Source organism: Hyperolius riggenbachi, chromosome 6 (genome assembly GCF_040937935.1).
Source record: "Hyperolius riggenbachi isolate aHypRig1 chromosome 6, aHypRig1.pri, whole genome shotgun sequence".
Taxonomy (NCBI): Eukaryota; Metazoa; Chordata; class Amphibia; order Anura; family Hyperoliidae; genus Hyperolius; species Hyperolius riggenbachi.
In genome coordinates, this window is record NC_090651.1 from 330,091,344 (window position 1) to 330,117,983 (window position 26,640).

A 26,640-nucleotide genomic window follows, 5' to 3' on the forward strand; every position below is an offset into this window, starting at 1 on the left:
AGATTCGATCCCAGTGATCGAATCTGCTGTCGATCGGCGGGAAATCGGGGAAGTGTATGGCCAGCTTAAGCGTCAGAAAGGTTGCATAGACTGTTACCAGGGATCCAATATGCAAATTAGGGGAATTTGCTGGAACTTTCCAGAAACCCTGCGTTACCAGTCAGAGAGTTACTGCGCAGGCTCAAGGGAGCGGAGAGACCAGGGTGTAGCTGGAGGGAACAGGCTGAGACCAGAGAGAGCGTGCCAGAGAGAGGGAGGAGAAGGACTTACGCCAAGAGCTGGTGGTGCGGAGCAGGCAGGAGGTGACACAGAGAGACCAAAGCAGTCGCCCGGACAGTGAGAGGGGACGCGGCGGCCATAGGAGAGACCAGCGCAGAGCAGTAAGGACAGCGGCAGCAGGCTGGACAGTGACCGGAGGCCGGAGGAGGCAGAACCTGCTCAGACCCGAGCCATTCCAGAGGCCACAGACAGATGAGTACAGGCCTGCGGGCCAACTTCAAGCCACAGAGTGTGTTTTAAAGTGGTATTGCTAGAGACTGTTAGTGTGAGAAAGCCTTCCACACACAGTGACATTGTGCTAAGAGAAGCTACTGTTGATGATAAGAAGTACATTGCATGTTCAGGCCTAGCTGCTGCTGATAGACAGTCGTAAGCCTCCCTAAAGTACCCGCATAGCTGACACAGCCCCCGCCAGCATTAAGGTCTGGTTGATAAAGAGACATTGGCCTCGATTCATAAAAGTGCTGTCGGGAAGGTAACGTTGAGCGGGGAAACACCGCTGTCGGTATTTCCGCCTTCAGGGTGGTAATTCATAAAAATTTTGCTAGTTGTGACAGGCGTGCGGAGATATTCCGCTGTAGGCAGGCGTTAGGCTGTCGGGAGACATGCGGAAACAGGAGAAGCAGGCGGAATCCCTCCGTGCGGTGTTCTCTCTGCAGCTGCTTGGGAGGTCTGTCCCATTCACTGCAATGTATTCCGCACGCTTCTCGCCACATCAGAGGTAGCGGTAATACCCGTCCGCATACCGCTACCTCTAATCTTTATGAATTGACATTTGTTACTTTTGCTATGATAATCACCGCGCAAGGCGGTGATTGATCACTCTGCTCGCGAATGTCGGCTTTTCATGCGGAAGAAGCCTTTATGAATAAAGATTCTGCTGTGTGGTCGGTAAAGTGTGCCGTTTTCAGCATTCCCGCATGCGGGAATGCTTTATGAATCGAGGCCATTGTCCCTGTCAAGTCCGTTTTGAGTCAGCAGTTGAGTAACAAGTTACACGTTCTTCAGTTGATGTATTCTGCAGAGTTAACCAGAGTGAGATATTTAAAGTGAACCTGTCAGCATTACAGTGGAAGAGTGGAAGAGGAGTCACATTGCATCTTATGAAATTAAAGTGTGCTGCAGGAGCAACCAGGTGATACCTGAGTAAGATACAGAGTACAAGTTTTGCATCAACTCTAATTCAGAGTTCATTCAGCTTTAACAACAAAGTGCACTTAAACAAAGTCCTATTGTAGTGGGGAGGTGTTTATGGTATCAAGGGGTGCATTTGGTCACTTTATATTTTATTGTGTTTACTTTTATTTTACTTTAACCCTTTTTGATTATTTAGTTTATCTTGTATTTTGTTTGTTATTTTGGGAATCCCAATCCAGAGGGGAGGTGTCTTGAGTAGAGTGTATTGAGTGCTACAAATATTATCTAAAGAGTCTACAAAGTCTTGGAGCAAGGTGAATGTCCTGATTGGACCAACCAACGAACTGTCATCTATTTAATACCATATTGCGAACTGCCACAAGTTTCCTCCAGGGCTTTGCTGAGCAATATAGATTCAACTTGTGGCAAGACACTGAGAACTGATTAGGTATTGGACTGATTTGCTCAGCAGACCAGCCCTTTCCCCAGCCCACGCCCAACGTCGGTACTGTGAACTGTATATGCTGTAAAGTGGGTGAGTATTGTACAAGAAGACCTATTCCTATCATAGCTCACTATAATTTCTGTGTAACTAACCGCTTCCTTCCGCAGCTTTTATCGGTGCACCGGCAGTGAAGACCAGAAGATTGTATTATTTAACATTTGATGTGCAAGGAAAGTGTATGTTGATAACTGATTGATTCCTTTCTACAGTGACCATTGTTAGGTCACAAATAAAACTTTGATCATTTCATCTAAGTCAGTGTCTGGTGGATTCCACTTAGCTGAGTGCCTGGTGCTAGCAGATAAAGCGGGCTACACCCGCATGCTGAAGTGGTTAAAGTGCCTATGAGTTCTTCTCTTGTTAGGACAAGACCTGTTTGGGATCAAATACCTCTGTCCCTTGGTTGTCGCTGTTTACTAGTGTTGGGCGAACACCTAGATGTTCGGGTTCGCGAACGTTCGCCGAACATCGCCGCGATGTTCGGGTGTTCGACTCGAACTCCGAACATAATGGAAGTCAATGGGGACCCGAACTTTCGTGCTTTGTAAAGCTTCCTTACATGCTACATACCCCAAATTTGCAGGGTATGTGCACCTTGGGAGTGGGTACAAGAGGAAAAATTTAGCAAAAAGAGCTTATAGTTTTTGAGAAAATCGATTTTAAAGTTTCAAAGGGAAAACTGTCTTTTAAATGCAGGGGAAATGTCTGTTTTCTTTGCACAGGTAACATGCTTTTTGTCGGCATGCAGTCATAAATGTAATACATATAAGAGGTTCCAGGAAAAGGGACCGGTAACTCTAACCCAGCAGCAGCACACGTGATGGAACAGGAGGAGGGTGGCGCAGGAGGAGAAGGCCACGCTTTGAGACACAACAACCCAGGCCTTGCATGAGGACAAGAAGCGTGCGGATAGCAATTTAAGTTTTGTCGCCATGCAGTCATAAATTTAATACAGATAAGAGGTTCAATAAACAGGGACCGGAAACGCTAACCCATCACAGATGTTCATTGTTCATGTTACTTGGTTGGGGTCCGGGAGTGTTGCTTAGTCGTTTCCAATCCAGGATTGATTCATTTTAATTTGAGTCAGACGGTCTGCATTTTCTGTGGAGAGGCGGATACGCCGATCTGTGACGATGCCTCCGGCAGCACTAAAACAGCGTTCCGACATAACGCTGGCTGCCGGGCAAGCCAGCACCTCTATTGCGTACATTGCCAGTTTGTGCCAGGTGTCTAGCTTCGATACCCAATAGTTGAAGGGTGCAGATGGATTGTTCAACACAGCTATGCCATCTGACATGTAGTCCTTGACCATCTTCTCCAGGCGATCGGTGTTGGAGGTGGATCTGCACGCTTGCTGTTCTGTGTGCTGCTGCATGGGTGTCAGAAAATTTTCCCACTCCAAGGACACTGCCGATACCATTCCCTTTTGGGCACTAGCTGCGGCTTGTGTTGTTTGCTGCCCTCCTGTTCGTCCTGGGTTTGCGGAAGTCAGTCTGTCGGCGTACAACTGGCTAGAGGAGGGGGAGGATGTCAATCTCCTCTTTAAAGTCTCCACAAGGGCCTGCTGGTATTCTTCCATTTTGACCTGTCGGACTCTTTCTTCAAGCAGTTTTGGAACATTGTGTTTGTACCGTGGATCCAGAAGGGTATAAACCCAGTAATTGGTGTTGTCCAGAATGCGCACAATGCGTGGGTCGCGTTCAATGCAGTCCTAGGCCGAAGAGGTCATAGCCTAGGGTCACAAAAACCTGTTTATTTGGGCTATTTCAATGGTAGTGATGGTGACGTACATAAATCTCAGCTATGGCCGTTAGCAACGTCTGAATTTCACGAAATGTCTCATGCAGGTAGAAGACATATTGTTAGACTTGGATTCCAAAGATGGGGTCCCTACATCTCTGCAAACCAGAGTTACAGGGGTCCAAAATTGGTAAAATCCCCCATAGACTTTCATTGCCTCCCTATTTCCCTTTCCAAAATCTCACATCTTTTCAAAGGGCAATGGCTCAGCAGTACCAAATTTTCTAGCATTGTAGGGACCCTTAGGGGGAACATGACTGGTGAGTTTCGGGCCCCTAGGCCAAAGAGGTCATAGCCTAGGGTCACAAAAACCTGTTTATTTGGGCTATTTCAATGGTAGTGATGGTGACGTACATAAATCTCAGCTATGGCCGTTAGCAACGTCTGAATTTCACGAAATGTCTCATGCAGGTAGAAGACATATTGTTAGACTTGGATTCCAAAGATGGGGTCCCTACATCTCTGCAAACCAGAGTTACAGGTGTCCAAAATTGGTAAAAACCCCCATAGACTTTCATTGCCTCCCTATTTCACTTTCCAAAATCTCACATCTTTTCAAAGGGCAATGGCTCAGCAGTACCAAATGTTCTAGCATTGTAGGGACCCTTAGGGGGAACATGACTGGTGAGTTTCGGGCCCCTAGGCCAAGAGGTCATAGCCTAGGGTCACAAAAACCTGTTTATTTGGGCTATTTCAATGGTAGTGATGGTGACGTACATAAATCTCAGCTATGGCCGTTAGCAACGTCTGAATTTCACGAAATGTCTCATGCAGGTAGAAGACATATTGTTAGACTTGGATTCCAAAGATGGGGTCCCTACATCTCTGCAAACCAGAGTTACAGGGGTTCAAAATTGGTAAAATCCCCCATAGACTTTCATTGCCTCCCTATTTCACTTTCCAAAATCTCACATCTTTTCAAAGGGCAATGGCTCAGCAGTACCAAATTTTCTAGCATTGTAGGGACCCTTAGGGGGAACATGACTGGTGAGTTTCGGGCCCCTAGGCCAAAGAGGTCATAGCCTAGGGTCACAAAAACCTGTTTATTTGGGCTATTTCAATGGTAGTGATGGTGACGTACATAAATCTCAGCCATGGCCGTTAGCAACGTCTGAATTTCACGAAATGTCTCATGCAGGTAGAAGACATATTGTTAGACTTGGATTCCAAAGATGGGGTCCCTACATCTCTGCAAACCAGAGTTACAGGGGTCCAAAATTGGTAAAATCCCCCATAGGCTTTCATTGGGCCTACTATTTACCGTTCCAAAATCTCACACCATTTCAAAGGGCAATGGCTCAGCAGTGGCAAAACTCACCAGTCATGATCCCCCTAAGGGTCCCTACAATGCTAGAAAATTTGGTACTGCTGAGCCATTGCCCTTTGAAAAGATGTGAGATTTTGGAAAGTGAAATAGGGAGGCAATGAAAGTCTATGGGGGATTTTACCAATTTTGGACCCCTGTAACTCTGGTTTGCAGAGATGTAGGGACCCTATCTTTGGAATCCAAGTCTAACAATATGTCTTCTACCTGCATGAGACATTTCGTGAAATTCAGACGTTGCTAACGGCCATAGCTGAGATTTATGTACGTCACCATCACTACCATTGAAATAGCCCAAATAAACAGGTTTTTGTGACCCTAGGCTATGACCTCTTTGGCCTAGGGGCCCGAAACTCACCAGTCATGTTCCCCCTAAGGGTCCCTACAATGCTAGAAAATTTGGTACTGCTGAGCCATTGCCCTTTGAAAAGATGTGAGATTTTGGAAAGTGAAATAGGGAGGCAATGAAAGTCTATGGGGGATTTTACCAATTTTGGACCCCTGTAACTCTGGTTTGCAGAGATGTAGGGACCCCATCTTTGGAATCCAAGTCTAACAATATGTCTTCTACCTGCATGAGACATTTCGTGAAATTCAGACGTTGCTAACGGCCATGGCTGAGATTTATGTACGTCACCATCATTACCATTGAAATAGCCCAAATAAACAGGTTTTTGTGACCCTAGGCTATGACCTCTTTGGCCTAGGGCCCCGAAACTCACCAGTCATGTTCCCCCTAAGGGTCCCTACAATGCTTGAAAATTTGGTACTGCTGAGCCATTGCCCTTTGAAAAGATGTGAGAATTTGGAAAGTGAAATAGGGAGGCAATGAAAGTCTATGGGGGATTTTAGCAATTTTGGACCCCTGTAACTCTGGTTTGCAAAGATGTAGGGACCCCATCTTTGGAATCCAAGTCTAACAATATGTCTTCTACCTGCATGAGACATTTCGTGAAATTCAGACGTTGCTAACGGCCATGGCTGAGATTTATGTACGTCACCATCACTACCATTGAAATAACCCAAATAAACAGGTTTTTGTGACCCTAGGCTATGACCTCTTCGGCCTAGGGGCCCGAAACTCACCAGTCATGTTCCCCCTAAGGGTCCCTACAATGCTAGAAAATTTGCCACTGCTGATCAATTGCCCTTTGAAAAGATGTGAGATTTTGGAACTGTAAACAGGAGGCCCAATGAAAGCCTATGGGGGATTTTACCAATTTTGGTCCCCTGTAACTCTGGTTTGCAGAGATGTGGGGACCCCATCTTTGGAATCCAAGTCTAACAATATGTCTTCTACCTGCATGAGACATTTCGTGAAATTCAGACGTTGCTAACGGCCATGGCTGAGATTTATGTACGTCACCATCACTACCATTGAAATAGCCCAAATAAACAGGTTTTTGTGACCCTAGGCTATGACCTCTTCGGCCTAGGACTGCATTGAACGCGACCCACGCATTGTGCGCATTCTGGACAACACCAATTACTGGGTTTATACCCTTCTGGATTCACGGTACAAACACAATGTTCCAAAACTGCTTGAAGAAAGAGTCCGACAGGTCAAAATGGAAGAATACCAGCAGGCCCTTGTGGAGACTTTAAAGAGGAGATTGACATCCTCCCCCTCCTCTAGCCAGTTGTTCGCCGACAGACTGACTTCCGCAAACCCAGGACGACCAGGAGGGCAGCAAACAACACAATCCGCAGCTAGTGCCCAAAAGGGAATGGTATCGGCAGTGTCCTTGGAGTGGGAAAATTTTCTGACACCCATGCAGCAGCACACAGAACAGCAAGCGTGCAGATCCACCTCCAACACCGATCGCCTGGAGAAGATGGTCAAGGACTACATGTCAGATGGCATAGCTGTGTTGAACAATCCATCTGCACCCTTCAACTATTGGGTATCGAAGCTAGACACCTGGCACAAACTGGCAATGTACGCAATAGAGGTGCTGGCTTGCCCGGCAGCCAGCGTTATGTCGGAACGCTGTTTCAGTGCTGCCGGAGGCATCGTCACAGATCGGCGTATCCGCCTCTCCACAGAAAATGCAGACCGTCTGACTCAAATTAAAATGAATCAATCCTGGATTGGAAACGACTACGCAACACTCCCGGACCCCAACCAAGTAACATGAACAATGAACATCTGTGATGGGTTAGCGTTTCCGGTCCCTGTTTATTGAACCTCTCATCTGTATTACATTTATGACTGCATGGCGACAAAACGCAAATTGCTATCCGCACGCTTCTTGTCCTCATGCAAGGCCTGGGTTGTTGTGTCTCAAAGCGTGGCCTTCTCCTCCTGCGCCACCCTCCTCCTGTTCCATCACGTGTGCTGCTGCTGGGTTAGCGTTACCGGTCCCTTTTCCTGGAACCTCTTATATGTATTACATTTATGACTGCATGCCGACAAAAAGCATGTTACCTGTGCAAAGAAAACAGACATTTCCCGCATTTAAAAGACAGTTTTCCCTTTGAAACTTTAAAATCGATTTTCTCAAAAACTATAAGCTCTTTTTGCTAATTTTTTTTTCCTCTTGTACCCACTCCCAAGGTGCATATACCCTGTAAATTTGGGGTATGTAGCATATAAGGAGGCTTTACAAAGCACGAAAGTTCGGGTCCCCATTGACTTCCATTATGTTCGGAGTTCGGCTCGAACACCCGAACATCGCGGCCATGTTCGGCCCGAACCCGAACATCTAGATGTTCGCCCAACACTACACGTGACCCGTTCGGCCAATCACAGCGCTAGCCGAACGTTCGGGTAACGTTCGGCCATGCGCTCTTAGTTCGGCCATATGGCCGAACAGTTTGGCCGAACACCATCAGGTGTTCGGCCGAACTCGAACATCACCCGAACAGGGTGATGTTCTGCAGAACCCGAACAGTGGCGAACACTGTTCGCCCAACACTACTGTTTACGTTCAGAATCAGATGTACAACATATTTGGATTTATCTACTGAAAAGAGTGATTATATTTATTATGATCACTTTGATCAAATCAGCTGGGAATCTATTGGACAACATGTTTGACTCAAAGATTTTGATCATTTTGGGGCTAAAATTAAATCTAAATTATGAATAGGGCCGTAATGAAAATCTCTGTTGATGGAAGGAGGGGGGGAGGAGGGGGGGATGGAGAGTTGGTGCCTTGGTAGATCAATAGCCCACATTGCTAAAATCTATTGAAAATTGATTTGTTGTGTGTGGTAGGAATGGATTGAATCGCCCTCCTGTCAGATTCCAGTTAGAGAGGAATCGATTGTTTTCCCACATCAGTTGGCAATCTATGTGTGGCCGCCCACCTTATCTTTCAATGTCATGCGTGTGTTTCTGGTACTTATGCACTGTACCAATGGAAAACATTACATTACCACAGTGTTAATCATTAAGTGTATTTGCTATCATTATCAGTTCTAGAACCGCTCCAGTCATGTGACCACACCCTGAAAGTAAGCACAGAATATTGCGTAATGGGCATAGATATTTCCTATCTCCACAGATATTCTGTTGAAGCTGAACGCTACCCCTACCTCCCTGCCCCTTAGTACAAAAGCTTCCCTGTTTACATTGGAAACAGGCCAAATATGCAGTACTACCAGTATACTGGCAGTTTGCTATAGTGAATTGACAGTTTTTACGGTAATCTTGGTCAACGCTTCTACAAACTACTAGCATAGTTCTACCCTGGTTTGCAGCTAGAAATGAGCAGCACTGAAAAAAGCCTTGTACACATGCTATACGGAACTCGGCCAAACCACTATGCGGGGGAAGGGGTGCATCGGCTGAGAATACAGAATAATGGCATTATCCTTTTGCCTTATTATTCGGGAAAATGTCCCATTTTCGCACATATGAATGTATAAGAAAACAGATGACCGCAAAGAATGACCACATTTTTGCACATATAATTTTTACATTGTGGGCACGTGAAAAATTGCAGTTGTGTGTAGTCACAGAGTCAGGATAGGTTTATTTGGCAGTTGGCTGATGGTGTAATGGTTAAGGGCTCTGCCTCTGACACAGGAGACCAGGGTTCGAATCTCGGCTCTGCCTGTTCAGTAAGCCAGCACTAATTCAGTAGGAGACCTTTGGCAAGTCTCCCTTACACTGCTACTGCCAGTAGAGCGCGCCCTAGTGGCTGCTGCTCTGGCGCTTTGAGTCCGCAAGGAGAAAAGCGCAATATAAATGTTATTTGTCTTGTCTTATTTACAGGCTTCAGCAACTCTCTACATGAATCATTTGCTTTTCTCCATATTTGCAGCCAGGCAGAAACAGGAACCAATAATCCAGTAGCAGGAAAAAGGGCGCTGGCCGAGGGACAAAAATTGCGCTGCCATAGACTCTAAAGCAAGTATCGTTAATACGGCGAAAAAGCAGAAAAAAGTGTGCAGCAATAAATATTGTTAATCAAAATGGAGTAGGATCGATAAGAGAAAGGTGTGTGCCAAACGATATACACACATAGTTATAAAATATCATAACTTTATTAAATTCATTAGAAAAGTTAAAAAAGTGTACATTAGCCTGATGTCTAGGCCAGCCGGCTAGCCCCACACTCACACCACTCAATCACTCTCAATTACTCGTTGGAGGGAACAAAGTTCATAATCCTATTCATGTGCATAGAGCGCACCGGCGTACCTACCGGGCATGCGACCCCATCAGCCGCAGGGGGCCCCGGGGCCGCTCTGGGGCCCGCCAGCGGTGTGCGGGGGGAGTGCTGCTGCCCGCCCGATTCTGAGACCCCCCAGCCAGGTGTTCAACTGCGCCAGTTCATTCCCTGAATCACTGCAGCCCGGCCCGCAGTCTCCCGGGAGGCAGAGCAGGGCTACGGCAAGATGGCTGCCAAAGCCCTGCACTGGAGACTATTTGTGTCTCCCTTACAGGGCTTCGGGAGCCATCTTGCCGTAGCCCTGCACTCTGCCTGTCAGCACGGGAGATGTGCTGCAGGAGGCTCGTCGGGGGATCTGCGCACCAGAGGCCGGGAGAGGAGACTTCTGACAGGTAAGTGAATTGTTTTGTTTTTAACAGGTGCATTTTTTTTTTCTGGTGAACACTTCCCACATTACAATTTTTTGATGATTGTTGCCCACATTACGATATTCTGATGACTGCTGCCCACACATTGCTATTTTCTGGTGACTGCTGCCCACATTACGATTTTCTGGTGATTGCTGCCCACATTACGATAATCTGGTGACTGCTGCCCACATTACGATTTTTGGGTGATTGTTGCCCACATTACGATATTCTGGTGACTGCTGCCCACGTTACGATTTTTGGGTGATTGTTGCCCACATTACGATATTCTGGTGAACGCTTCCCTCATTACAATATTTTGGTGAACGCTTCCCACATTACGATATTCTGGTGAACGCTTCCCACATTACGATATTCTGGTGAACGCTGCCCACATTACGATTTTTTGGTGATTGTTGCCCACATTACGATTTTCTGGTGACTGCTGCCCACATTACGATTTTCTGGTGACTGCTGCCCACATTACGATTTTCTGGTAAACGCTGCCCACATTACGATTTTTTGGTGACTGCTGCCCACAGTACGATATTCTGGTGAACACTGCCCACATTACGATATTCTGGTGAACGCTTCCCACATTGCGATATTCTGGTGAACACTGCCACATTAAGTTTTTTTTGGTGACTGCTGCCCACATTACGATTTTTTGGTGATTGTTGCCCACATTACGATTTTCTGGTGACTGCTGCCCACATTACGATTTTCTGGTGAACGCTGCCCACATTATGATATTCAGGTGAACGCTGCCCATATTACGATATTCTGGTGAACACTGCCCATTGTACGATATTCTGGTGAACGCTGCCCACATTACGATATTCTGGTGAACACTGCCCATATAACAATTTTCCGGTGAACGCTGCCCACGTTACGATTTTCTGGTGACTGCTGCCCACATTACGATTTTCTGGTGAACGCTGCCCACATTACGATTTTCTGGTGACTGCTGCCCACATTACGATTTTCTGGTGAATGCTGCCCACATTACGATTTTCTGGTGAATGCTGCCCACATTATGATATTCTGCTGAACGCTGCCCATATTACGATATTCTGCTGAACGCTGCCCATATTACGATATTCTGCTGAACGCTGCCCATATTACGATATTCTGGTGAACGCTGCCCACATTACGATATTCTGGTGAACGCTGCCCATATAACGATTTTCCGGTGAACGCTGCCCACGTTACGATTTTCTGGTGACTGCTGCCCACATTACGATTTTCTGGTGACTGCTGCCCACATTATAATTTTCTGGTGACTGCTGCCCACATTATGATTTTCTGGTGAATGCTGCCCACTTTACGATTAATTTACAGTGAAACGCTGCCCCATTATGATTATTTGGCACCTATGGGGGGGCCCCATCCAAATATTCGCAGGGGGGCCCAGTGATTTCTAGTTATGCCTCTGATAGAGCAGTATTCATAATAAGCAGCAAAGTTCAGCAGTGTGAATTGAAAGCAGCAAAGCAATGGGTTATGGCAAAAGATCACAGTAGAATCTGCAGCATACACTGAAAGTCACTGTTAGTATAGCTGTTAGTAAATGGAGCAGCTCAACAGCATAGTGGCACACGTAGTTTGAGGTACAACAACTTCCAGCAAGGCAAAACAGATATTGTAGCAAGTATATAAGCCAGGCTGTGTGTGGCTGTGCAGTGGTCAAAAACCTCATGCACGCCGTGACAGCGTCACCCACACAAAAATAGGGATAAGTCTCCAAAAGCATGAAGCAGTGAAGGTTATACTGTACCACTCTGTTGTCCAGTGTTGGCTGTACTGATTCAGCTGTGCAGACTCCTGAGCTCCGTCACAATAATGGTTGGAGATCACATATATCCAGATCCATGAAAATAGATACAGCCTCCCACATGCAGATGCTGTACAACCAGATAGTGTCTACCGCCAATATAGTCACAGTGCTGCTGCTGGGAGCGTTCTCCCATAGGACCAGAAGTGAGTTTCCATGTGCAGGGGGTGAGCAACCAGAGCGGGAGGGGGAAAAAAAAGAGATTTGCCAGTCGGCCAAAGTCCATCAGCAGGAACACGCCAAACCTAACATGTTTCGCCGGTTTCCGCCTCCGGCTTCCTTTAGAACATTAAAGTTTTTGAAGAATGTTATCGTTTTAGAAGCTTGCAACGTTTTAATTTTAATCACATTGTCACGGACGGTTGCGGGGTCGCAAACGCGTCCTGGAACCACCCGTGAAGAAAAAGCGATTGCACTCGATTCTCTGCATCGATTGCGCTTCAGATCAATAGAATCTGGATTGGTTGTGTAGGGGCTACCTGTAGCAACCTGGAGTTTCTCTTCCTCCCAGCTGTCACGGAACAGCTGGAAGGAACGTCGGCGAATCTGGCAGATTCGCCGTCGACTTTCCGATGTCTTGGTCGGATTTGCCAGTCATTGCAGCAAGCAGAACTGACAGTCCTGTTTTTTTTTTAAACTACAAGTTTTCTTTCTCCTCTGCCTAACTTAGGTGCAGGATGTCTTTTGATGTGTTAAATTATCCTGGGCTAGGCCTGTGTCCAGGAGGATGTTTATTCTCAATTACCTCCATTTGGTGAGCCTTTCATAACAGGGAGAGCAAGGAAGCTAATCCCAGCAGGGGGCTTTTCAAAACCTGCTTTCACTCCAGACTATCCGGCACCGATCACGGGCCATCTGAATGCATATGATGTATGGTTTCTTGTTGATTCTATGGCATCCATACATCGCACAGCTATGAAATTCATATAGTCTTATTCGGTAAAATCTGGCCATCGTGCTGATAAGAAATTCATTGTGATAGCCCGTCCGGTTATTGAGGTATGACCCTTCTCAAGAACTGGGTCCGCTGCACTAGCCATGTCTGATGTCATATTAATCTGTATTTTCCGACAAGTATGAATCTGTTATCCCCCTAAATATAATGTGTATCGTTTGTGAGTTACGGCAGTTTGTAAGTTTAAAACGTAAAATCTCTCAGAAGAAATGAACTGTCATTGGTGGATAATTCAGAGGGGGCTGGCATTGCCACACCCCCAAACCAGCTTCATCAAAAGTATCTGCGAGGGGCCCTCCTCTCAGTCCTCCACATTCCATCTGTATGAGAACGATCTGCTGCCAGCCAGGGGACCATGTGGTTGGCGGCCATCTTGTCTGAACTGAAACAAAGGACATTTTCCATTTTGCTTGGATTTTAAATTAAGCTGAAACAAAGGACTTTACCACGGACTTTATGATTCTTCCCACAAAAAGGACATCTTTCCAGGAACTAAGTATTTTTCCTCCCTTTCTCTTATTTTTCACACTGGCTATTACTGTTTTAATAATTGTTGATTTTAATAATTGTCTGTATATATTAATTATTTATATTGCCCCTGAATAAAAGACTTTACCAAAGTCATTCACTGTTCCGCTACCCTATTATTCAGCATACACAGGAACTGAACTCAGATCTCTGAAGAGACGCTACTATTGTTGATATCTAGACAGAATAGAGTGGGTTTAACCGTTTTTATTCGCAGGACCAGTCAGTCAGTCGAGTCCACTGGCCCATACCAGTGGTGGTGGCAGATACCCTGAAATAGTGTGTAAAGTTGTAATTACCGTACAACTTTACACACTGCCCAAATTTCTGTCTGTTTCTGCGCAAAGATCGAGACCAAAGCTTGCATGGTCTGTGTGCTGAAACCGATTGGAAGGCAATTGGCGGTCTGACCACTAGGGCTCCTGTGACACACATTATTAAGTTTGCATGTACAGAGTTTACATTATCAAAGATAGTATCGTTTGTATGTGTAAAAGGGTGTTTCTGCAGAGGGAGTGGTTAGGGTTAGGCACCACCAGGGGGAGTGGTTAGGGTTATGCACCACCCGGCACCAGTTAGTTTTAGGCAACACCAGGGGAGTGACTTGGGTTAGGCACCACCAGGGGGGTGGTTAGGATTAGGCATCACTGGGGTGGGATTATGATTAGGCACCACGGGGGGGGGGGGGGGGTTAGGGTTAGGCACCACTGGGGGGGTGGTTAGGGTTAGGCATCACCAGAGGGGTGGTTAGGCATCACTGGGGTGGGGTTATGATTAGGCACCATGGGGGGGTTAGGGTTAGGCACCACTGGGGGGTGGTTAGGGTTAGGCATCACTGGGGTGGGGTTATGATTAGGCACCACAGGGGGGGGTTAGGGTTAGGCACCACTGGGGGGTGGTTAGGGTTAGGCACTACTGGGGGGTTATGGTTAGGCATCACCAGGGGGGGGGTTAGGGTTAGGCGTCACCAGGGAAGTGGTTAGTTTTAGGCACCACCAGGGGAGGGTTCTCTGTGAGTGTAGGGTTAGGTTAAGCTGTATTGTTGAATTACATAATGATTTTTAATGTTAATATCTTTTTGTTTATTATTTCCTGTCTGTTTTTACAACAATATTTATTGTTTACCAAGTTTGACAACGATGCTTATCGTTATCAGATTTCGTTATCCACTGGCGCCACTTTGTCATCCAGCCAGGCCCTTTTTCACGGCGCCCTTTTTTCATGCATGCAATAATCCACAACAGTCTACTTATTCGTATGACTTAACCTCCTTGCCGGTTATCCCGAGCTCAGCTCGGGGTAACCTGCGCAGGAGGATTTCTCAGGCCCCGCTGGGCCGATTTGCATAATTTTTTTTCCCTACACGCAGCTAGCACTTTGCTAGCTGCGTGTAGTACGCGATCGCCGCCGCTCGCCACCGATTCGCCGCTACCCGCCGTGCCGAGCCGCCCCCCCCCGCCCCAGACCCCTGCGCAGCCTGGCCAATCAGTGCCAGGCAGCGCTAAAGGGCGGATCGGGGTTCCCTCTGACGTCACGACGTCTATGACGTCGGTGACGTCATCCCGCCCGATCGCCATGGCGACCGGGGAAGCCCTGCAGGAAATCCCGTTCTCAACGGGATTCCCTGCATACTCTGATCGCCGAAGGCGATCGGAGTGGGTGGGGGGTTGCCGCCGCTTAGCGGCTATCATGTAGCGAGCCCTGGGCTCGCTACATGATTTAGAAAAAAAAAATTTAAAAAAAGTGCGGCGCTGCCTCCTTGCCGGATTTTTTAGACTGGCAAGGAGGTTAAACAAGTATAACAGTGCCATCTACAGGCCAGAAGTGTGAACTCCACAATTATCTTTGCCAAATACTGAATTATTATTATTTATTGTATTTATAAAGTGCCAACATATTATACAGTGCTGGACAATAAATAGGGATACATACAATGTTATATCTGTGGTATCAGACAGAGATGTAGCACACGGTTATACAGCATATCACAAAGGTTATACATGCAAATAGGGTATAAGATGCATGATCATGTGACTTTGCAGAGACCCAGCAATTCAAGTCTGGGTTAGTTCATGGGAAGGGTGTCATTGGTGGGGTTGCAAGATCACATGAGGGAGACCCTGCCAGAGGCTTACAATCTAAAGGGAGGGGGCACTAGGTAGGGCTGTGGAAAAGGTGCTGTAATACATTACAGTCTATGAGCATGAGAAAACACATTTTCACACAGACGAGTCAATGCTCAAAAATATATGGGCATGCATGAGAAACCCCATTTTTACCAAATGCCAACAGTCAATAGGCATGAAAAAACACCGATCCACAAGAAAGTTCTTATTTCCGCATTTTTGCTTGATTTGAAATTTCACAAAAATATAATGGATCTTTGAAAGATACACATTTTTGTGTATCTTGTGAAGAAGATCCATTATCCTCCTCTATCACCGTATGGTATGCAGGCGCCATCGCAAGCGACAAGTACAAACTACAAACAGGAAAGAGTGATCAATGCTGCAGAAAGAATCATTAGGACACTCCTGCCTCCACTGGACCTCCTCCGTGCATCCAGGCTAAGAACCAGAGCAAACAAGATTGTGCAAGACCCTCACCACCCCGGTTTGTCGCTTCTTCATCTGCATGCTCTCAGACCGCCGTTATCGAACTATTCCCACCAAAACCTCCAAGCACAGGAACTCTTTTTTTCCCCCAAGCAGTGCTTCTTCTTAACTAGTGCCCCTTACACAGCATGTCCTCCTAGCATGGCTCCCCAGTCACCCTGCATTACTGCTACATAGGTCCCTATATCTGCATGTTTATTTTTATTCTGTGTTTTATGTATTCTTTGCACTGTGTCGGTTATCTTACACTGTTTGTAAATGTGTAAATTTGCACTATGCCCAATGCCGGTGTGTACTACTAATAATTCTGGGTGTGGCATCCGCCGCACTTGGCAAAATAAATCCGATTTTGATAAATCTGACTCTGATTATATCTTTCACAATTTCTGGCAAGTCAGGCAAGATTGCAAAATTTTATGAAAAAAATTAATTTGTCTAAAATCCTAGCTCATTTTGGACCCGATCTAATTCACGTTTTCTGCAAAGGTTTCTCCTAGACCTAGATTATATTTCACATCTTATAAATAAAATGCCTTTTAAAGAAAATCTGTAATGAAAAAAACTCCTGGGGGGGGGGGCTTACTCACCTTGGGTGGGGGAAGCCTCCGGATCCTATTGAGGCTTCCCCGTCCTCCTCGGTCCCACTGCGGCGGCGAAAATCCTCCCGGAACGGCGGCGATATAAATATTTACCTCTCGGGCTCCAGCGCAGGCACAGTATCCGCTCTTCCCACAGCGATAGGCTAAAATAGCCGATCTCCGTCGGGCCGCTCTACTGTGCAGGCGCAAGTCTCCTCCGGCTATTTTCGCCTATCTCCGTCAGAAGAGCCGCAACAGCACCCCCGATGGAGCCAGAAAAGGTAAATATTGCACAGGCCGACAAATTGTCGTCTGTGCGTTCCGGGGGCTGCAGCGAGACCGACGTGGGACTGAGGAGGACGGGGGAAGTCTCAATAGGGTCCAGAGGCTTCCCCCACCCGAGGTGAGTACCCCCCAGGGGAACTTTTCTTCAGTACAGGTTTTTTTTAAGCCACAACCAGCAAGCGAGAAAATCATCAGAATACATTTGACAGTACTTTTTCATCTACTTTTTAGTACTTTTCAACTGTAGAATGCTGAAAAGTTATTTTAAACATAAGATGAAAATTATCTCCTGGGAGAAAAAGTGAATTAGATTGGGCTCTTTATGTTCTAAGAAGTTATATTCCATATTCTAATGAGCCAAAAGAAACACCCAGATAATTATATACAGTATACAGACAGGTCACTGATTTCACTTAAAAAGCCAACAGCAGGTATTAGGCATAGATGGGGGGAGGGTAGGGTTAGAAGAAGAGGGGGAGGTTAGGGTTAAAAGAAGGAAGCAGTTCATGTTAGACATAAATATGGGAGGGTTAGTTTGAGAATGTTATAGGCAGCACTGAAGGCACACTGCCTCACCCACCAACCCCTGTGCTTCCTTCCCTGTTGTTTCCTACCCACTACCCTCTAGATAAGGCTTTCTCAACCAGGGTTCCCTGGAACCCCAGGGTTCCTTGAGGACTCTGCAGGGGTTCCTTGGCATTTTCCCCTATCGTGGGGGAAGTATAGTAGAGCACATTATAAAAGGTGTGCTGTAAAAAGAAGCTCTAAATTGGGGTCAGAATTATAATAAGCACAGTATAATGAGTGTCAGTGTAATAGGGAGTGTCACAGGAGCCCTAGTGGCTGACCGCACTTAGCCTTCTAAACGGTGCCAGCGCACAGATCGTGCGAACTCTGGTCGCAGTCAATGCGCAGGAACCGTTAAGAATTAGCCGCAGACAACTCAGAAGGGAGCCTGTGAGACACGGGTGATTACAACTTCACCCACTGGTTCAGAGTAAACTGCCACCACCGTGGTTACCATGGGACCGTGGAGCCCACTAACTGACTGACTAGTCCTGCGAATAAAACGGTTAAACACACGGTATTCTGTCTAGCCAACAACAAACAAACAGTAGCGTATCTTCAGAGACCCGGGATCAGTTCTGTGTGTGCTGATAAGCAGGGTAGCGGACAGTGAATGACTTGGAGAAAGTCGTTTATTCACGCAATATAAATAATTAATATATACAGACAATTATTAAAATCAACAATTATTAAAACAGTAAGGGCCCTTTTCCACTACGGCGTTTGCGATGGCTGAATCGCAAAACCGCAAACCGCTAGTGATTTTACAAATCGCTACAGTTTGCTTTTAACATAGGAATCGCGGTAGGTCATTTCCACTACCGCGATTCGTTTTTGACCTGATCGCGATCGCGCGGCGGAGCGATTATTGCCGCGATTTTGCTATGCAGTGCTTAGCATAGCAAAATCGCGGCCGCAAACGTCGGGAAATCGCCGGTCATTTTTTACATTTTGCGATTCAGCAATCGCTAGCGTTCAGCGCGAACGCTAGCGACTGCTAATGGAAAAGGGCCCTAATAGCCAGTATAAAAAATAAAAGAAGGGAGAAAAATACTTAGTTCCTGGAAAGATGTCCTTTTTGTGGGAAAAATCAGAGTTCTGGGTTTCAATCAGAGTTCAGACCAGGTGGATGCCAGCATATCCTCAAGCTGGCACCTGATGAGTTCAAGATGTTTTCAGGGTGGAGGACACTGAGTTTGGGTCCTCTGCCATTCTTATGCCCCTGATTCAGTAGGAGGGAGTGAGGGAGGGGAGCCATACACCCCCTTAGAAGATGAGATGAGCCCTCCCCTTGTCCTGGGGACTAGAAATCATATCTACCCATATATGGGCTCTATCTCACAGAACCGTACAGGTCAGGGCAGATTTATTAACATTTTCAGGTCTGTCTCGATTTACCCAGCGCCCTGATACCAGACATGAGGGGTGGGACCCCTGTGGTATCATCAGGGCACTTTCAAACTGCCTAACTGGCAGTCCTTACCTCAGAATGTTCTAAAACTTCCTCAGAACCAGCACCGGGGCTCATGCTACACTTCCCCCACGTTTGGCGAAGCTGCCATCTCAGGAACCCCAGAAATATGACAGATCTGGGAAGTTATGGATATGCTATGAGACTCAGGTTATTCCCAGGCAAAGGCTCTTTGAAGTTTGGGGCAGCCAGCTAGGTGTCACCTCCCCTGCTGGGAGGGAGCCAGCGGGTCTGGCTTTCCCCCCAACTAGATTGCTTCTGCCATGGTGCTTGTCACCTTATACCTGATGGATGGGCCATCAGCACAGCTTGAAGCCAGGGACTCTCCGGGGCAGATTAGGCTCAGGCTCATTAGCATATCAAAAGAGCCATCCAGCCTTTAGGATGGTGCTCTCTCTCTCTGCTAAGAAAAGGACTTCAGCTGCCCCTACACACTCAACCCAGATTGTATCGATTTGAAGCGCAATCGATGCAGGGAATCGAGTGCGATCGCTTTTTCTTCACGGGCGGTTCCAGGACGCGCCTGCGGCCCCGCAACCGTCCGTGACAGGGAGGTAGTGAAATTAACAGCCTCACCTACTTTTAAAGACCATGCCTCCTGAAAAATAAATGCAGGGGTTCCTCGAGATCAAAAAATATTTTGCAGGGGTTCCTTGAGATCCAAAAGTTATTTGCAGGATTCCTCCCGGGTAAAAAGGTTGAGAAAGGCTGCTCTAGATTGTAAGCTCGCAAGGGCAGGGCCCTCCTCCTAGTGTTTCTCATACTTCTGTAATTTTAACATATGCACATGTACCAACTACATATCAACTATGTATGTATTTGTATTAATTCTATTCAATGTCATGACTGTACAGTGTCTTGTATTTCTTATGTATATTTGTTCCCCATTATTTGTTTGTACTATGTACAGCGCTACGTAAGACAGAAGAGGGAAACCGAGAGCCCAATATAGTGTAGTAAGTACTGCAAAAATGGATATATGTAAAGAGTACAATATATATATATATACTCACAAGACAGGGTTACCTCCAGGCAACCACTGTATAGGCAGGTGAAGAGATTATCCTGTCCCCACTCAGGAATAAGAAGTCGCTCTCTGTAGACAGGAAAAAAGGGGTATCCCCCTCCACCAAGGGTGGATAATTAATATTATGTAGAAAGAACAGAGGCGCCAGCAGGATAAAATCAGGTAATAAAATGTTTAAAAGTGCTTTGGAGGCAGCGGTGGACTTACCTCCTGTAAGCAGACACTTTAAACTGTCAGTTCAAATTTAAATAAATTTTCCTGGCATACTCCAAGTGGGTCGCAACGCGTTTCACAGGTGTAAACCTGCTTCCTCAGGCAATATAACATAGGAGCATACAACAGTAAAAGGTCCGGGTAACACCTGGCGCCTCTTGACTGAGGCGCCAGGTGTCACCCGGACCTTTTACTGTTGTATGCTCCTATGTTATATTGCCTGAGGAAGCAGGTTTACACCTGTGAAACGCGTTGCGACCCCCTTGGAGTATGCCAGTAAAATTTATTTAAATTTGAACTGACAGTTTATAGTGTCTGCTTACAGGAGGTGAGTCCACCGCTGCCTCCAAAGCACTTTTAAACATTTTATTACCTGATTTTATCCTGCTGGCGCCTCTGTTCTTTCTACATAATAGCGCTACGTAAGATGTTGGTGCAATATAAATAAAAAATAATAATATAACGATAATAATGTTAGTAGAATATTGGTAAAAATACAGATATTTTACTATCGGTATTACTACACACAACTATTTTACCAGACGCATTTATTAGATGTAGCATCTAGACAAGGGTGAGAGTTTTTACCCAAAGGCCTCCAGAGTTCATATAACATGTATGACAGTCAGAAGAGATGAAAAATCTCAACCTCAACTCTACCAAATATGTCCCGGAGCAAAGTCAGTGTGATAGATTCTTCTGACTAGACCTGCGTTTCTTCTTTACTGAGATCTGTACTTCTGAGGTGATTCTTCACACACGTGCTAATCCCAAACCCTAAACAAATGTTTCTGTGCATTGTTGTGTACAGAAGACATTTTAACATTATACCAAACTATGTTTGAGGCCATATAAGAAGAAACCAGTGTTGCTCAATAGAGATGTGTATCATCAATGTCCACAGCATTGTTGATAGAAACCAAACTGATGTATGCTATGTTCTTACCTGGAAGACATTCTTGACATGCTATATGACGACGTTAAGTGCCCTCAGCAGTGCTCAGATTTCTTTAAGCATGGTCATAAATCTTCTATTGTGTCTGTGATGATGTATAGTATTCGTCATTCGCCCTTCTGAGACATGCTTTACCACCATGACCTCACTATTGTTCCATGCCACTGTCGCCTAAACGCTGCTCCTTCACAATTGCTCTGACAGGTTCACTGTTAATAGTCTATAGTTATTTACACCTACCTTTTCTCCACCAAACTGTCTTTACTTTGTTCAATTACAGTTAAAGAGGCACCGTAATGACATGTAGTAAATTATTCAGGATACCCACTTTTACATTAATTATCCTGGTTTCAGTATCAGAAACACTTCCTATATCTGTATACTGCTGTATATTGGTATGTTACCCCACCCACTCAGTGATGTCACAGCCTAGACTGTTTATTATGCAACCTTCACCCCCAGAGCATTCTGGGAGACCAGGGCCCATATGCAATTAACTTTTTCACCTGAGTTTTCTAGGAGATAATTTTTCATTTTCCTGCACTCTACAATTGAAAAAGTACCAAAAATTAGGTAAAAGAGTACCATCAAAACTATTTTGAATATTTTCTTGCTTGTTGGTGGTTTAAAAGGCATTTTATTTACAAGTTTAAACATTTGTCAAAAAATGTTTTTAAAACCAACAGCAAGCAAGAAAATACTCAAAATAATTTTGATAGTACTTTCTCATCAAGGTTTGGGTACTTTTCCAAGAGATAACTCTCCATGAGATAACTCAGGAGAAAACATCCATCGTATATGAGACCAGGGCCCATATGCAATTAACTTTTTATCCTGAGTTTTCTCCTAGGAGATAATTTTTCAACTTTCAAAAAGTAGGTGAAAAAGTACTATCAACATTATTTTGAGTATTTCCTTGCTTGCTGGTGGCTTAAAAGGCATTTTATTGGCATGGTGTGAAAATATCAACTTGGAGAAAACTCAGAGAGAAAAAGTGAATTGAATATTGCCCCAGGTGTTTTTGCTCTCTTTGGAACAAACCACAAACAAACATTCTGCATTGATGCACCTGCCGCCAGTAAAGATGTTGCCGTCTGTGCTATATTTTGAAATGTAAATCAGGGTAAGGAAAGATTTTACAATGGGCAAACACTGACTTAATAAAACCATAAAGTCATATTGTAAAAAGAAAACAAATAACAAAAAAGCAATTTTAAAAGCGGAACTAAAGATTTATAAAAAAAAACTTACCTGGGGCTTCTTTCAGCCCCCATGCAGGGGCCCTGTGCCCTCCAACTCTTGAAACAATGCTCCGGGCCCGTGGCTCACTTTTGGTTTTCCAGTCATCGAGCCACTGTGCCTGAGCGTCCTCGCTTTCGTTCATGTCACTGTGGCTGCAGTACGTCCTGTAGTAAGCGTACTGTGCATGTGCAGGACGGCCACAGTGACGTGAACGAGAGCAAGGGCGCGTGTGGCTAGGCCCGCACAAGCACAGTGTACATCAACTTGAAAGTCAGTGAAGCAAAAACAGAGCCGCAGTGGGGGACCGGAGCATTGTTCCAGAGCGTGGAGGGCACAGGGCGGATGCAAAGGGCTGGCAGAAGCCCCAGTTAAGTAACTATATTTTACCCTTCTTTTAACAATATTTATATAGCACGACATATTACGCAGCGCTGTACAGAGTATATTGTCAGTCACTAACTGTCCCTCAGAGGGGCTCACAATCTAGTCTCTACCACAGTCATATGTCTATATCATGTAGTGTATGTATCATATTCTAGGGGCAATTTAGGGGGAAGCCAATTAAGTTATCTGTATGTTTTTGAGATGTGGGAGGAAACCAGAGTGCCCGGAGGAAACCCACGCAGACACGGAGAGAACATACAAACTCCTTGCAGATGTTGACCTGGCTGGGATTCGAACCAGGAATCCAGCGCTGCAAGGCAAGAGCGCTAAACACTACGCCACCGTGCTGCCAATATTTTTAGAAGCTCAAAGGATAACTGTACTTATATGCAAATATAAAGTTATCTATTTGTCTAAGTGTTAAATAAAACTAAACTGGACCCCCTGTTTAGAGAGATTAGGTCACTGTGGCTTACTGCCCCTTACCTCATTCTCTTTTATAAACAATAAGTCAAGTCGTCTTCAGAGAACATTTAGGAAGTGGAGCTTTCGGGAATCAGTGCAGGGATGTATAGCTGATAGTATGTCTTTTGACAGCCGGGGGCAGGAGGGGGGCACACTCCATGGGCTTGATTCACTAAGACAAATAGCATGCCTTATCCGAGTTAACATGCCTTATCAGGGATAACACGCCTTATCAACGTTAACACGCCTTATCAGAGTAGCATAATGAGCGCTATGAACTTATGCCTGCTAATTGGCAATGACGAGAGCTCTACTCGTCCTGCCCGAGCCCCTGCGGGTTCATTTCGCTCGCTGTGCTACTCTTATAAGGTGTGTTAACTTTGATAAAGTGTGTTATCTCTGATAAGGCGTGTTATCTCTGATAAGGCGTGTGTTAACTCGGATAAGGCATGCTATTTGTCTTAATAGTTTGGTGCATATGTCTACGTAATTATGATCTAAGATTCTAGATATGGTTGTTGAGAAAAACAGCACATATACAATTTATTTTACTATGGCTCGGGGCTCAAACCTACTTGCAGCCATGAAAAAGCTCTTGCTAATGCAACGCTATGGGGGATTTTTATAAAATCACATCGCTCAAGTGGAATCACACCCATAGCATTACATTAGCAAGGGCTTTTCAAAACACAAAGTGCTCAGAAAAGCGCTCTTAGTGGGTTCCAGGCCTGATACTGCTGTTTGTTCAGTAGTTGGGGTTTACATTTGTGGCAAGTGGGCTCCATACAAAGTTTTGCTAGTTAGAGGGAAGTCATTACTTTCGTGTACAATACTTTTTTACAACATCTTTATTGACAGCATAATCAACAGAATCAACAGACAACAGTCTTCCACATACGATTTTAGCTACGCCCACAAGCTATGATAAGCACAGTCACTCTTTTCCACAACAAACACTGTTGATTACACTGCAACAAACACTGTTTGTTATAATAGAGCTGTTTGTACTCAAAGGACACCTGAAAGAGGAACTGTCAGCCATACCATCTCAGAAGAAAAAAACACATATATAAGTAGATAAATACTTGCTCTACTTACATAACATGTATTGCACTGTCCACATTTTGATTTAAGTGAATTTTCTACAGTAAAAAAAGAGAAAATCCTTCTTAGCATTTCCCATTTTAATTGTGGCTATTTTGAAGCCAATCCTGATGTCATTTCCCCCCTTACTCTCCTCTGCCCGATTGTGTATGCATTGCCCGCCCTTCACTATAGAAAGTGCATTGTCTCAGCATGAGAAATATTGGCCAATCAGAGAGGAACAGAGATGTGGGAGGGGAAAACAAGATGGAAAGAGGTTTCAGCCAATCAGGCTACATTAGTTAAGTCTGAGGGGAAAGTAGAGAAGCAAAAAAGGACAACCCAGCATGCCCTGCAACATCCGTTGTGTGTACCAAATAAGAGTCAGGTAAACCAGTGAATGATCATTTATCAACAAGAAAAGTAATAGTGATTTTAACTTTTGTATTGCCTGGTTAGCATCCTTATTGTTTACCAGATAAAATAAAGAATTGATTTTTTATTTTATGCCCGACAGTTACACTTGAAGTGAGAGAGAGATGGAGGCTGCCATATTTATTTTTTAATCACTTCAGGACCACAGTGCTAAACCCCCCTAAAGACCAGGCTATATTTTACTAAAAGGGCCACTGCAGCTTTAAGGCCAAGCTGCAGGGCCGCACAACACAGCACACTAGTGATTCCCCCCCCCTTTTCTCCCCACCAACAGAGCTCTCTGTTGGTGGGGTCTGATTGCCCCCCAGTTGTTTTTTTTTTATATATATATAAATATTTATAGTGTGTTTTTGTTATAAAAAAAAAAAGTTTTTTGTTGCCTCCCCCAGCCAGCCTCCCTCACTCCCCCAGCCAGCCTCCCTCACTCCCCCAGCCAGCCTATCACAGCGATCGGCTGTGTAGGCTTCAGCCTATCACTGCCAATCGCTCTTTTGTGCCCCAGCTGATCGCAGCACTGTACCGTGTAAATAGACGGCGATCATGCCATCTAACAGTCTCCCGAGCGGCAATAGCTGCGCTGAGACTGAAGACGGGGCAGAGCTCCGCCCCCCCTAGAAGGAGATGCGCGCGCACCCTGCGTGCGATCTCCTTCAGTAGCCGGCTCCAGGACCTGACGCCAATTGGCATTTATGCGGTCCTAGGGCTGCCTCCTTGACCACGCCCATTGGCGTGGGGAGGTCTTCAAATAGTTAAAACAATACCAGTTGCCTGGGAGTCCTGCGCAATATTGTGGAAAAAATAGTTTGTTAAAAAATGTTTAGAAAAATCATGCTGTGGGTGTAGGCCTTTAAGCTGAATGCCCACTATGCAATGCTGCAATTTGCATATCATCATGCCTCGGCGCCCACCGAGGCATATCCCTACGGCAGTGCCCTTTCTTTTTCCACAAGGGCTTCTGCGCTCTTTTTTTCCGGTCACTGAGACACCATCTTACCACACTAAGATTAAATAAAGGCCGAGCTGGCAATAAGCATAAGGCAGGGGAGGGCAGACCTACTTTCTGGTAGTGAAATTTCTATTACTTTTATCAATGACATCATTTTACTAAACTTGGAACAGATCCAAAAGGTCATTAAAATAAATAAATAATTTTATTAATAAATATGATTTCTCAGATTCAGAGTACTGCATAGAAACACAGTTCTTAGAACCACTTACAATTCAAATCCACTTAATTGCATTTCTGCAAAGCACAACCTAACATTTGTAATACAGCCAAAGACAATACTGACAGGTGCAAGTCGTTATTCAAGTTTTTACATATTTCTAACCTGGTCATACTCAAATTAACAAAGGTTTGTTTTAAAGAGAACCCGAGGTGGGTTTGAAGAATATTAGATACAGAGGCTGGATCTGCCTATACAGCCCAGCCTCTGTTGCTATCCCAAACCCCCCTAAGGTCCCCCTGCACTCTGCAATCCCTCATAAATCACAGCCACGCTGCTGACAAACAGCTTGTCAGAGCTGGCTGTGTTTATCTCTATAGTGTCAGTCTGCTGCTCTCCCCGCCTCCTGCAGAACTCCAGTCCCCGCCTGCATCCCTTCCCTCCCTGCTGATTGGAGGGAAGGAACGGGGGCAGGGACCGGAGCTATGCAGGAGGCGGGGGAGCAGCTGAGACTGACACTACAGATGTAAACGCAGCCTCACAGCACGGCTGTGATTTATGAGGGATTACAGAGTGCTGGGGGACCTTAGTGGGGTTTGGGATAGCAACAGAGGCTGGGCTGTATAGGCAGATCCAGCCTCTGTATGCAGATAACATTCTTTAAACACACCTCGGGTTCTCTTTAATGCTGGACTCGACTGCCCTCCAGTGGTCGATTGTGGTATGAAAACGAGTTACATAAAAATTTGAGCAAGTTCAT